The following is a 14,548-nucleotide window of genomic DNA, read 5'->3' as shown; positions in this document are numbered from 1 at the left end:
AGGTATTTACCCAGCCCTGTCTTTCTCCCATGGGTATCTACCCGGCCCTGTCTCTCTCTCTCCTGAGTATTTACTCGGTCCTGTCTCTCTCTCTCTCATTCCCGGGTATTTATCCAGCCCTGCCTCTCTCTCTCTCGGATATTTACCCGGCCCTGTCTCTCTCTCTCTCCTTCTCAGGTATTTACCCAGTCCTGTCTCTCTCCCTCTATCTCCCAGGTATTTACCCGGTCCTGTGCCTCTTTCTCGGGTATTTACCTGGCCATGTCTCTCTGTCTCTCGGGTATTTACCGGGCCCTGTCTCTCTCTCCCAAGTATTTACCCAGCCCTGTCTCCCTCGGGTATTTACGCGCCCTTTCTCTCTCCTGGGTATTTACTGGCCCTGTCTCTCTCTCTCATTCCCAGGTATTTACCCAGCCCTGCCTCTCTCTCTCTCGGGTATTTACCCGGCCCTGTCTCTCTCTCCCAAGTATTTACCCGGCCCTGTCTCTCTGTCTCTCGGGTATTTACCCGGCTCTGTCTCTCGGGTATTTACCCGGCCCTGTCTCTCTCGGGTATTTACACGCCCTTTCTCTCTCCTGGGTATTTACTGGCCCTGTCTCTCTCTCTCATTCTCGGGTATTTACCCGGCCCTGTCTCTCTCTCGCTCGGGTATTTTCCCGCCATGTCTCTCTGTCCTGGGTATTTGCTGGCCCTGTCTCTCTCTCTCATTCACTGCTCTGGGGAGCAGGCAGAAAAGTGGAGTTGAAACCAATGATCAGCCAATGATGGAGCAGGCTTGATGGGCCATGTGGTCTACTCCTGCTTCTATTTCCTGTGTTCTGGTATAGCTTGAGGGGCGCCATTCAAGCATAGCTGACCAGGAGACTCTCCCACTCTTACCACCTGCCATCAGCATATCAGAAGGCTTTACAGGCTGATACTCAACCTGTTTGGCTGCTTTATGAGTGCACCTTCCATGGCCATCAAGTCTGGAGTGGGACTCGAACCTGGAGCTGCAGGGACACTACCCACTGAGCCACAAGACCTCGCCTCAGTCCCCTTTGAAAGTTATTATTGAATCTGCTACCCATCCATCCTTTCAGGCAATGCCTTCCAATCCATAATAATTCACTGCCTAAATAATTCTCCTCATGTCACTGCCAATCATCTTAAATCTGTGGCCATTGACCCTCCTGCCAGTGAAAACGGTTTCTCCTTACTTTCTCTATCAAAACCCTTTGTGAATTTGTTAAATTTCCCCCTAACCTTCTCCGCTCCAAGGAGAACAACCCCAGCTCCTCCGTGTAACTGAACTTTCCTAGCATGTAGTTTGCAGAAGCCATCTTAATGGTGACACCTCTCTTAAAAATAAATTCAGCTATGATACGAGTGGGCAAAAATACCGCAGTAATGTCACCGCAATTTTATATGAAACTGTTCTGTGTTTGCTAACATTAACAACTGTAATTACTAGTGCATAATAACTGTTGTATCACCATTAACTGATAATTAATGATAATTTAAATTTGTGCACAGAGCTTGATTACTGTGAGCCCAAGCACAGCTCTACAATTTTGAATTTAGGCTGCTGTGAGGTTCAGGTGTGTGTTGAACTCACTGCTGTTACGTCGGGAAGAAAACATGGGCCTGAATTTTTCGCTCGTCGGGCTCGCGCAATCGGCGGGCCCGGGAGCGGTCAGAAAACGGACCCCCAACTGCAATTTCACAATGGCTAGCCAATTAACGGCCAACCAGTGTGAAACACACACTGAGAAAGGCTCAGCGCTGCCGGTAGGGGGCGGGAAGATGGTGGGCGCTGACGTCACCGTGGATACTGGTGAGCGCTTCCGCCGAGTTCCCTGAAGGCAGACGGCTGCCTCAGGGGAGCTGCAGGCCTCCACAGAATAAACCAAACAACAAAAACTGCTGCAAAATATGTCCATGCAGCACAATCGAGCATCTGAAAGCATAACTCATAAAAAAAAACAGTCCCCAGATATCTCTTTTTATTTTATTTCCCCACGGAGGTTTCATCCCGCCCTGGATCGAGGTTTGAGCAAAAACGTAAAGGCCGCCTGACCGATTGGCCTGTCCGCCAACCGTAAAAGTGGACGGGCCGCGAAAAATCGCTTTCAATTGCCTCCTTAATGGGCTGAATCGCCAGCTTAATTGTCAGCCAGTGCGCGTGGCTGCCGGAAGCGTGCCTGTGAGAGATATCGTGCGAGTGCGCGATGACATCGGGCCCTCATCCGACGTCATCTCGCGCTATTTCACAGCCGGACGGGTCGAGACATAAAATTCTGGCCATGGATTTTTTTCTCCATCTCCTCCCACTTCTATTTATCTCCGTGTTTATTTTTCTCATGCTTTGGTGCTCTTTCATCTCTCATGTCTCATTGTGCCTGAACACTTAGTAAGGTGGGCCTTCCCTAAAAGAGGCGATATGTGGCTCTGACCGGCTGTCCAGCCAGCAGCCAAGACTCCCGTCACCTCCATTAAACCCATTAAATTAAATAGAGTATTAAATCCAGCTGATTAAATAAAACTGGAATTAAGACAATAACATTAGAAATGGTGACTGAACCTACTGGATTGTTATAAAAACCTAACTAGTTCATTAATGCCCTTTAGGGAAGGCAGTCTGCTGGTCTGAGACTTCCGATAAATGTTGTTGACTTTTAACTGCCCGCTGAAATGGCCTACCAAGTCACTCATTTGTATCAAAAACCACTACAATGGACTGCAGCGGTTCACCACCTTCTCAAGGGCAATGAGGGATGGGCAATAAATGCTGCTTGCCAGCGATGCCTCCATCTCCAGAACTAATTAATTAAAAAGTGCTTCTTTAGGTTCATCGCATCTTTCTCTCTCTATCCCCTTCTCCCCTCCTCTTTGTCTCCTTATATTTCCCTATCTCAATCACACTCTCACTCTAGGGGCAGGGCTTTTAGGTTGGCGTGCGGGCACGATTGGCGGCCCAGGAGCGGCCGGGGAATGGACCGCCATCCGCGATCAGCCCCCGACTACGATTTCACGCTGGCTGGCCAGTTAACGGCCAGTCAGCGTGAAGCGTGCGCTGAAATGCTCAGCGCTGCCGGGATGGGGGCGAGCGCTGAATGAAAGCTCCCTGAAGGCAGAGAACGGCCTGAGGTATCTGAAGACTTCAAAGCAATTAAATAAAGATTTTAAAACCCAGAAAAAAATGCCCACGCAACAGAATCTGTCATCTGAACATATACATGATGAAAATTCCGCCCATACATTTTTATTATTTTTTAATTTAATAACAGAAACCTCACCACGCTCATGGATGAGGTTTCATCAAAAATGTAAAGGCCGCCTGGCCGATTCGCCCATCCGCCAACCGTAAGGTTGGACGGACCACGAAAAATCGGGGACTGTTGGAACCTTAGCAACTTTAATTGCCCTCTTAATTGTCGGTGGGCGCGCTTCCGACACTCGCGGGCGTCCGCCAACCGAAATATCGGGCGAGCGCGGGATGATGTCGGGACACTTGCCGACGTCATCTCGCGCGATTTGGTGCCTGATCGGGTCAGGCGTGCACCCGCACTCCAACCTAAAAATTCTGCCCCAGGTTTTGGCTGCCCTTCTCTGCCTGTTCCGCTCAGTTGGAAAAATGCTCACAAAAATGTTTTAAAATGAAATCAGAAACATGAAAAGAGAGCCCTGGATTCAAAAGACTTATCTATCCCGCTCACCTAGCCTCCATCTGCCCACATCTATCTATCTATTTTGAAAGGCAGTTTATTTTTAAATATTCGTGACTAGTTCACCATCATTGCCTGGGGTCTTCATTCTCTGCATGTCAGTAATTGCTTTCCTCAACTCCGCTGTTGGAATAGGATTTTTAATCCAGTCCCAAAGACCTAAGGGAGATCTGTTGTGACTAAATATTGTGAGGCTGCAGGTGGCGACACGTCTTGCCTTGGATGGGTCTGTTGTTAGGAAATAGAAACAGTTTAAGTAAGCTACATTTGTATTTTTTGAGTGTTAGGAGTGAGTTTTAGCTTTAATGTTTAAGCTTGATTTGTATTTCTGCAACTGTGTGTTAAGAAAAAGTCAAATTGAGGTTTGGTTTCACTTTTAAAAAGTGGGCCTGAATTTTGCGCTCGCCGGGCCCGGGAGCTGATGGGAAACCGTCCCCTGACCGCGATTTCCGGAGAAAGGCTCAGCACTGCCGGTGGGGGCAGGAAGAGGGTGGGTGCCGATGTCACTGTGGGTACTGGGGAGCGCTTCCACTGAGCTCCTTGAAGGCAGGCAGATGCCTCAGGGAGCTGCAGACCTCCAAATAATAAAAGAAAGCAGAAAAATACTGCACACAATGTCCATGCAGCACAATCAAGCACCTGAAAGCAGGCCTCATAAAAAAAAAACAGTCCCCAGATATTTCTTTTTATTTTAAATCCTAGTGGAGATTTCATCCCGCCCTTGGATGAGATTTCATCAAAAATGTAAAGCCCGCCTGGCCGATTGGCCCATCCGCCAACCATGAGGTTGAACGGGGCCACGAAAAATCACTGACAATTGGGCCGTTAATGAGCTTAATTGCCCGCTTAATTGTCGTTGGGCACTCCTCCGACTTTTGCGCGTGCCCACCGAGCGAAATATCGCGCAAGTGCGTGATGACATTGGGTCACTCACCCGGCGTCATCTCACTCGATTTTACGCCCGTTTGGGTCAGGCGCACACCCGCCCACGGGATGTAAAATTCTAGCCCTGCTTGCATTTCTAACGAGGCTTTTACAACTGTTGCAGCTAAGGTAAACAAACAAGGATGGAAGAATTGGGCTGTTGCCTAGCAACAGGGGTGCAGAGAGGCAGGTCCCTCACACAGACACACACAGAAAAGCTAGAAACAGCAGTTTGCTTTGGAAGTTGTTGGAATTCAGCTGGTTTTGAAGATAGCTGCCAGAGAAGCAGCCTGGAAGGAGCAGGTAGCCAGCTCCAAGCTGAAGTTGGTTTTGAAAGTAGCTGCCAGAGAGAGACTGGAGCAAGAGGGACAGATAGCCAGTCCCACGCTAAGGAAAAACCCTAAAATCCAGGGGAATGGAATAGGGGAAAGTTCCAAGAAGACGTCCAAGTCAAAGGAAGGACAGGAACCTGGAGAAGGTCCTGATAAGTGAAGTTAAGAATGAGGGGCAGAGAGAAAGGTTCCAAGCTTCAAATTTCAAGAGACAAAAGCTGCAGAGAGCAGATTTAAAGCGAGAACAGCTTACAAGAGGCAAGAAGGTCCAAAGAGACTGCTGAAGGTCAGTAACTCTTTGTTATGGGCATGTGAAGCAGTGAAAACTGTTGACGGCTGAGTCGGTGAGAGAGAGGGTATGGAAGATAGCTCGAATGCATACGCTGACCGAAGGAAGAGGAACATTGGAAGGTGAGTTCAAAAGCTTGGAAGTGAACCCTTGTGGAAGGCATCTGAGAGAAAGCATCAGTTTGGAAGAAGAATCCAAAGCGAGTTCTTGGAGAGTGGAAATTGGAAACCCTTATGTGAAAGATGGACTTCGGTGAGACTGGCTGGTTCACAGTGCGACAAGTGTCTGGGATGAGTTGAGGAGAGATCCATAGAATCTGGTTAAGGTGGCCTCTGTCACTTGGTTTCCGAGTATGGTGTGTCTGACCACATTGTGCCTATTGGTACTTGGACTGTGTACTTATTGTGAACATTAAAGTATAAGATAGTTTTTGTAACTTTTGTTATCCTTACAAATCTGTATATACTTGTAAAGGTATAGTTGTGGATGAAGGAGTATTGTAATATACTTCATCTTTTCTTCAGTAAATGTTTTATTCTTTTGTTAATAGTTCACTAGCTGACTCCTGTGACTCCTGTGCTACTCTCCATGTATCTAAATAAATAAAAGTTAGGATCTATCAAGCTGGGTTCCGCTCTGGGATCAGGCTTGTCCAGGGGTGATCATAACACTGTGCAAATATTTAAAATAAGCAGTTCACTGATAGCCATGGTAATCAGATTTTTGCATGCTTTGACAGGTCATTTAACTGTCCCTCAGTAAGGCAGCAGTCTACCTCATCCAGTATCATGTTTGTGAAAGAAAACAACCATTATAGACGCAGTCATGCTGGGGCAAATCCTTCTATGCTGTATGATTCTATGAACATAAAAATCTTTGGTAACGGGAAAAGGCCCTCAGACCAAACAGACCCTTCTTGGCAATAGCTGACCTCACTTATCCACCTTCTCAACACATTATTCAATCCCTTAAAGATTTCACCTAAATGTCTCATGAGTCAATTCATGTCGTTTGCTCCAATAAATTTTTATTCCTCAACTCTGCTGTTATCAGTCTGTTTCAAAGCTGTCACTTTTCTGCTCTCCTGGGAGATTGAATGGGTAGGAGGTAGGGATGGGGGGGTTAGGACTGGTGTGTTTAGTCATGATGCTCCAGCCATCACAGTGTGTGGGCAGGCTTGGGTGGTCTTTTCCTGCTCAGGTTCATCTCCTTCCTTCTCTTACTAACAGTGTAACCTGTTCAAATACAAGCAATCACGAGTTATAGTAAGAAGGGGAAGTTGACTTTGTTGTTTCCTCTGATAACCTTCAACAGTTTTAATAAGGCCTCCTTGAAGTTTCCTCTTTCTCAAATTCAGGTTATGTCCAAATGAATTTGAACGATAGCAGCACAACCCTGCACACACTGACCAACATTGACACCCAATCCTGCAACAGCTCGGTTTTAAATTCCTCATCCATGTTTTAAAATCACTCCATGCTGCGTACCTCTGTAATCTCCTCAAGTCCAACCCCCGCCAAGCTATCTGCCTTCTTCCAATTCTAGCCTCTTGCACATCACTATTTCAACCTCTCCACCATTGGTGACCTTCAACTGCCTGGAAGCTAAACTCTGGAACTCCCCCCACTACACCCCGCCATCTCTCTACGTCTTTCTCCCTGATCACGGTCCTTAAAACCTATGTTTTTGACCATGTTTTTTCGCCTGTCCTGATGTCTCCTTATTTTGTTTGGTGTCAACTCTGTTTGATAATGCTCCTGTGAAGCACTTTGGAATGTTTAAAGGTGCTGTATAAATGCAAGTCATTGGTTCAGGTACCAGCCATCCCAAATTCATAAGCGGGAGAAGTTAGCAGGATCATTCTCACTTTCCCTCATAACCTTGAACATTTCAATAAGGTTTCCTTGACGTCTCACCTTTCCCAAATTCAGGTAAAGTCCAGACGACATTGAACACTGACAGTGCAGCAGTTGAAAAGACCAAGAAAATTATTGTAGTTGTGTTGCCCCAGGGTTAGGTGAATCTGACTGCAGTTATAAATAAATCAGTCATGTCCAGATTCTGCAGCCTGTAGTGCATTGTCTGATGATATCGCTGTGTCCTGGCATGGTGCAGGCTAACCCTTGCCTTCATTCTAAATCATTGAAAGGTATCAATGGGATCTCCACTTGGTGATTAGCTTGGATGTTACGAAACACTCACCTGGATTCCACTCACCGGGAATGAACATCCTCCTGGCTGGCAAAACACAACTGGGATTTTGAATTCTGCTTTGCCTTGGGTTCGGTTCACCTTCAGTTTGGATTTTCATGCTCCATTTAGTCTGTTGTGATCATAAATCTAGCAAGACACTGTCAGCATATAATCATTTACAATTCCAGATAATATCGGACGCTTCCTCAGATGGCAGCACTGTTACATGAGGAGAGATTGGGCCGACTGGGCCTGTATTCACTGGAGTTTAGAAGAATGAGAGGGGATCTCATTGAAACACATAAAATTCTGACAGGGCTGGACAGACTGGATGCAGGGCTGATGTTTCCTCTATCTGGGGGAGTCTAGAACAAGGGGTCACAATCTCAGGATACGGATTAAGCCATTTAGGACTGAGATCAGGAGAAACTGCTTCACTCAGAGGGCGGTGAACCTGTGGAATTCTCTACCTCAGAAGGCTTTGGAGGCCAAGTCACTGAATATATTTAAGAAGGAAATATTTAGATTTCTATACTCTAAAGGTGTCAAGGGGTATGGGGAGAGAGCGGGAGTATGGCGTTGAGATAGAGGATCAGCCATAATCATATTGAATGGCGGAGCAGGCTCAAGGGGCTGAAAGGCCTACTCCTGCTCCTATTTTCTAAGTTTCTATCGCCACAAGGTGTTGGTATAGCAATGTAATAGCTATTGCACCACCAGCTATAGGGCAGTCTAATCCTAAGACCACAACTAAGGCAGTGTCATTTGATGCATTTCAGTCAAGCTGGAGACCTCAGAATTGTCAAGAATGGCTGACATAAAAAATAAGACTTGCATTTATATAGTGCCTTTCATGACCTTAGGACCTCCCAAGTTGGTTTACAGACAATTATGTACTTTTTTTGAAGTGTAGTCACTGTTGTAATGGAGGGAAACAGATATAATATGGTCACGTTGAGCAAAGCTCCCTGTACTATGGTGTAGTGGTATTGTCACTGGACTAGTAATCTAAAGCAAAAACAGAATTACCTGGAAAAACTCAGCAGGTCTGGCAGCATCGGCGGAGAAGAAAAGAGTTGACGTTTCGAGTCCTCATGACCCTTCAACAGAATCTAAATCTAATCTAAAGACCGAGGGAAAAGCTCTGGAGATCCAGGTTCGAATCCTACCATGGCAGATGGTGAAATTTGAATTCAATAAAAATTCTGGAATTAAAAGTCTAATGATGACCATGACACCATTGTTGATTGTTGTAAAAACCCATCTGGTTAATGTCCTTTAGGGAAGGAAATCTGCTGTCCTTATCTGGTCTTGCCTACATGTGACTCCAGACCCACAGCCATGTAGACTCTGAAATGGCCTAGTGAACCATTCAGCTCTCAAGAGTAATTAGGGATGGGCAATAAATGCTGGCTTAGCCAGTGACACCCCCATCCCATGAATGAATAAAAAAAAACTAATACAATGGCTTCTTTCATATAGCACCTGTAATGTAGTAAAACACCCTACAAAGCTCTGGAGCAGGCCTCACCTCCATCCACAGAAGAACACCCCCTTCAGCGACGTTTTCCATTTTCTGCTACATCTACCTCCTGAGTGAAAATGCCAATTGAATGCTCACTGGTGCATTACTGTGCTTCTTGCTGTGACCAAGCTGGGCTGTAACAGTTCATCCCGTCTAGGCTGGACTGGGTTCAAACCTGGGTAACGGAAGTGAAAGGGGCAGTGAGCATCACTGGGTGACACCCAGTCTGCTGGACAAATGGGAGGTGACTGGAGGAGGTGCGAAGATGGAACAAAATTGGAATCAGTGCCGCAGAGAAAGAAATTGAATGCATCGGCAGGGGTGAACAGATTGGAAATTGGAGAGAGCAGCTTTCTTTCATTATTCACAGTAATTATTATGTTAGGGCTTGTACTGTTCCTCTGTCAGTCCCTTGGTCCTGTTTATATTTACAGCATTCTGTCTGTCTGGGGAAAAGGGCACTTGAGAGAAAGCTGAGTAAAATCAATTAAGCTTAGCACAGATAGCGTATCAGCTCTGAAAATGAGGTGACTGTGAAATGAAGAAAGGAGCTGCTTCTAGCTAAGGAATAGCCTTCATTAAAAAGATTCTGACAAATATTTTTTTTCCATATGTTGCTGACAAGCTGCATGTTGAAAGTTGAAAAATGTTGAAGCCAGGCGATAAACAATGGAAGGAATGTTTTGAAGAGAAACCAGTTTCCAATAGGTAAAATATAAGGTGATCAATGTACATTATGGATGAAATCACGCCCACAAACATGGAAATTTTTGTACTAAGAGCCCTGCTGCTTCTCCATTTCCCTGTGTCTCATAGGAATATAGGACATAGGAACATTTAGCCCCACGAACCTATTCCACCATTCAGTGAGATCATGCTGATCTGTAACCTTCATTTTCTTCAAATGCTTAACTGATCTCCCCTTAACAGATGAAATGGTCTCTTCTGCAACTACTTCCCCATGATAAAGCAATCCATAATTCCAACAGTCTTTTTTTTTATTTGTTTATGGGATGTGGGCTTCACTGGCTAGGCCAGCATTTATTGCCCATCCTTAGTTGCCCTTGAGAAGGTGGTGGTGAGCTGCCTTCTTGAACTGCTGCAGTCCCTGTGGTGTAGGTACACCCACAGTGCTGTTAGGGAGGGGGTTCCAGGATTTTGACCCAGCTACAGTGAAGGAACGACAATATATTTCCAAGTCAGGATGGTGAGTGGCTTGGAAGGCAACTTCCAGGTAGTGGTGTTCCCATGTATCTGCTGCTCTTGTCCTTCTAGATGGTAGTGGTTGTGGATTTGCCTAAGGAGCCTTGGTAAGTTTCTGTAGTGCACCTTGTAGATGGTACACACTGCAGCCACTGTGCATTGGTGGTGGAAGGAGTGAATGTTTGTGGATGTGGTGCCAATCAAGCGGGCTGCTTTGTCTTGAATGGTGTCAAGCTTCTTGAATGTTGTTGGACCTCACTCATCCAGGTACCCCTATGCAAAGAAATCTCTTCTAGTTTCTCTCCTCACTCTCTGAGTAACAGTTAATGACTCTTCAGCACTTATTCACCAAACCGAGGAGTTAGCCTTTCCCTAGTCACCCTGTCAAAATCCTTCATACTGTGACAAACCTCCAACGAATATCTCCTCTTAACTTTCCCTGGAATCAATCCCGTTGTCTCGATGATGTATCTTGGCTATGAATGTTTCCTATGGTTAGGAGCTGAGGTCAGCTTTGCTTCAAGGTGACGTGTTATTATTTCCATTATATTATATTCACTTTTTTATCACTTTCCCGTGGTGAAAGTGAAGCTTGGTTTCTCCGCCTTTTCTTACTCCATGATGCAATAATCAAAGTTTCTGAATAATTTCCTGTAAAAGTTATCCATTTAAAATTAATAAAACCTTAGAATGATGGGCAAGAACAGAGGGAATGGCTGACAGGAGTAGCTGAGAAGCGCGGCAAATGGTAATATTTGTGCTTACTTTATTTCCCTTTTTGATGATTTTGCCCAATTTGTGGCCGTGGAAGTTTGGAACGGGCTGATTTTAGCCCTAGTGCCTAAACTGGAACAGCAAGCATTAGTAGGAGCTAAATGGGATGCATCCACCTCAATAGGAAGATGGATTTGAATTGTGTTTGAGGGCCTTGACGCCCTGTGGCTTGTGCATATGCAGCCTATGAAGACTAAAGGTTGAACTGCCCTACTCTAGTAACACACTGAGCATAGCGTTCAACTATACTTTGAACAACACAATTTTTTTTTTGCATCGATTGCTTTGCTCGGTAAATCACCCCCAATACTTAGTGCTGTTTCGTTAAAAATGCTTTCTTTAAAATCTACCCTTTAGGGTTATTCCATGGATCACAAGTAGGTCTCTCCTCCCACATGTATGCAAATGTTTCAGAAGAGTAAGTGTGTATTACATTAACAAGGAACAGAGTGGTCGCCTAGAGCATAAGAAATAGGAGCAGGAGTAGGCCATTCGGCCCCTCAAGCCTGCCCCGCCATTCAATAAGATCATGGCTGGTCTGCCCCAGGCCTCAACTCCTCTTTCGTGCCAGTTCCTCATAGCCTTCAACACCTCGATATTTCAAAAATCTATCTACCTCCTTTTTAAATACTTTCAGTGATCTAACGTCCACAACTCTCTGAGGTAGGGAATTCCAGACATTCACTCCCCTCTGAGAGAAAAAAATTCCCTCGCATCTCCGTTTTATATGAGTGTCCCCTTATTCTGTAACTATGTCCCCTAGTTCAAGATTCTCCCACTAGTGGAAACATCTTCTCAACATCTACCCTGTCAAGGAGTCAGAATCAATAAGATCGCCCCTCATTCTTCTAAACTCTAATGAATAAAGGCCTAGCCTGTTTAGCCGTTCTTGATAAGTCAACTCCTTCATTCCAGGAATCAGCCTAGTGAATCTCTTTTGAACTGCCTCCAATGCCAGTATATCCTTTCTTAAATACAGGGACCAAAACTGTACACAGTACTCCAGGTGCAGCCTCACCAACACCCTGTACAGTTGTTACAAGACTTCCCTATTTTTAAACTCCAACCCCCTAGCAATACAGGCCAAAATTCCATTTGCCTTCTTAATGACCTGCTGGACTGGACTGTTGGGGGCTAGTTAGCCCCTTGAGCCTATAAGGAAGGAGGAATTTCCCAGATTCTTCCCCTGCCCCACCCCCCTGGATTGGTTTTTAAATCTGGTTTCTTACCTCTTGCAGGAGATCACATGGCTTCCGGGTGCAGTGCAGAGGTTTTATATTGTGATGCACAAGGCATTGTGGTTGAGTGGGGCAGAATCAACCTTGGCAGCTCATGCCCTCATGATGTATTTCACATTTACAAACTCTCAGTAAGGCAGTGATGGAGGATCCAAGAGGCTGTCCTCACATGTGGTCCTCCGTTCCCTTTGACTCTTAAGTGAGAAGTTGAGACCGTTTTATTGGGGGGTGGGGGGGGCGGGTGGTGGTGGCGTTGGGGACAGTGGGGAATGAGGAAGGAGATACTGTGGTAAATTGGTTGAAGGAATTTTTTTTGCTTTTTTTTCAGCTAACACCTGGAACATTGTGGATTCTGGTGTATCAAAGCTCTTCCTGCACAGCCCCGACAACCTAAACCCATGAGTCCTCAGAGCAGTACCCTTTCCACACCACCAACATGATACAGACCCCTCCACCTATGCCTTATGTGGCACCGTTACCATTGAATTGGATTACAACACTTACAACGTGTTAAGCATCCCTGCTATCTCCGGCTATGTGCCCACCTTTGTTTCAAAGTGAATTGTATTATTATTTTTGCATGGAATTACCTAGAATTTACAGCGCAGAAACAGGCCATTTGGTCTATGCTGGTGTCTATGCTCCACACGAGCCTCTTCCCACCCCAACTTCATCTCACCCTACTAGCATATCTTTTATGATTTTAATGTTCACTAGTTGCCACTAGCCCTTTTCAATGCTTTTGACTGTATTTGCACCATAACAAAGACACCTGTTGAATTGGACCAATAAATTGTAGTGACAAACCATGTCTGCAATGATCAGTGGGTAGAATCACAATGATCCAGAGGTAGAGACCTGGAGACAATTCACTCTTTTGTTGTATACACCACACAGCAGTTCTATTGCTCACTCTTTCTTAGTGGGCAAATCGCGTTAACACTGACTGTAAACGTTGGAGACGATGACTCCAATTCTCATATCAAACTGTCTATATGACCTTGTCTGAATAAGATTGTCCAGTTAGTGGAAATTAATGCCAAATTACAGGCAGGTTTGTGTGGTTGGCTTGGAATCCACTGGGAAAATGGACTTCAACCTGCTTGAAAGCTGTAAAATCATCACACGTAGAAGTGGAGACCCAAACCACTTTCTGCTGGTGTCAGTCAAACAATGGTGGAAGTCAAAAGGACATTTTCTTTCATTTATCCACATTCAATAACTTTTTGAAAATATATTCCCAAACTGCAAATGCTGCCTTGTTGCATCCATAAAACGACGCATCTAAATATAGTCCTCCTGCATCTGACTTTTTGCTAATAAACATCTTTCGCATCTTCCAGTGCTTGGCTCTCCAGTGACATCTCTGACTGCCAGATTAATTAAATGTTGCTGAAGGATTCTGCCACAGGGGTCTTATAATATCTCCTGCCTGAGGATTCAGTATTATCACAGGTTACCTTCTTCATGCCTGGGATTTGGCTGCAGCTTTCTTCCTTCTTTAAGGTTAATGCATTAAGTGAAGAAATGGAAAGGGGAAAAAAAAAAGGACAGCACATCGGCCGTTGCCTACCACATCCTTGATTCCAAAAAAAAACACTCAACCCTAGCGGAATTTTCATAATGTCAGACTGAATCAAGCAAAGATTCTGCTGCAAAGACTCAATGGGTTGAATGGCCTGTTACTGTGTTGTAACTGCGTTTGGTCTTATCACATAGCTAATCTTTTTCAAAGTGGGTTTTGAAATCGCCCAGTGTGATCAATTGAATTATTTTGTCATTATTTAATCAATGATCTTGTTGTGAAAATCTTTTGTTAAAGTGGATGGGATCATTTTGGGTGAATGTGCTAACCCATTAAATACCAATATTGGATCATGTTTTGTTTGAAGCATTAACTTGCATTTTGCAGAGTAATCTTATACTCAAATAAAACTATAGTAGTAAGTCATTTAGAATTAACACTCCCAAAAAGATTCTTGTCAGATCAATGAGTAAGAGTAAAAATCGTCAGAAGCTTGTACATTATATATGTACACACGCACACACACACACACACACACATATATATATATATATATAAATATGTATAATACAAAAATTAAACATTCATTTATGTATTAGGAGTTTATTAGGTAGTTACATTCTCAGTTATAAGCTCAGTTATATTTCAGTCTAAAGGTGACAAGGACTGAGTTGAAAGGTACAATCCCACTGAGCTCTGTGGGCACCTGACCAACAGAAAAGGAATCACAGCTGGATGTTAATGGAATCCTCACAACGCAGCACGTAGCTCATCAGAGAAAAGGCTCATGTAATTCTGCTGGTCTGAGTCCATCTTTTATTTAAAAAGAATTAAATGG

At 44.7% G+C, this 14,548-nt stretch overlaps 1 long non-coding RNA gene across 1 annotated transcript in view; it reads left to right on the top strand.

Annotated features, from left to right (window-relative positions):
* Nucleotides 1-14,065, top strand: part of LOC144689917 (uncharacterized) — a 34,267-nt gene extending 20,202 nt beyond the window's left edge. The window contains exon 2 of the long non-coding RNA XR_013578734.1: nucleotides 12,514-14,065. This is a non-coding gene — a long non-coding RNA (uncharacterized LOC144689917). The remainder of the gene's footprint in view (nucleotides 1-12,513) is intronic.
* Nucleotides 14,066-14,548: the final 483 nt, after the last annotated feature.

The sequence above is a fragment of the Cetorhinus maximus genome, chromosome 14 (genome assembly GCF_964194155.1).
Source record: "Cetorhinus maximus chromosome 14, sCetMax3.hap1.1, whole genome shotgun sequence".
Taxonomy (NCBI): Eukaryota; Metazoa; Chordata; class Chondrichthyes; order Lamniformes; family Cetorhinidae; genus Cetorhinus; species Cetorhinus maximus.
This window is presented reverse-complemented; position numbering and strand designations above follow the sequence as displayed.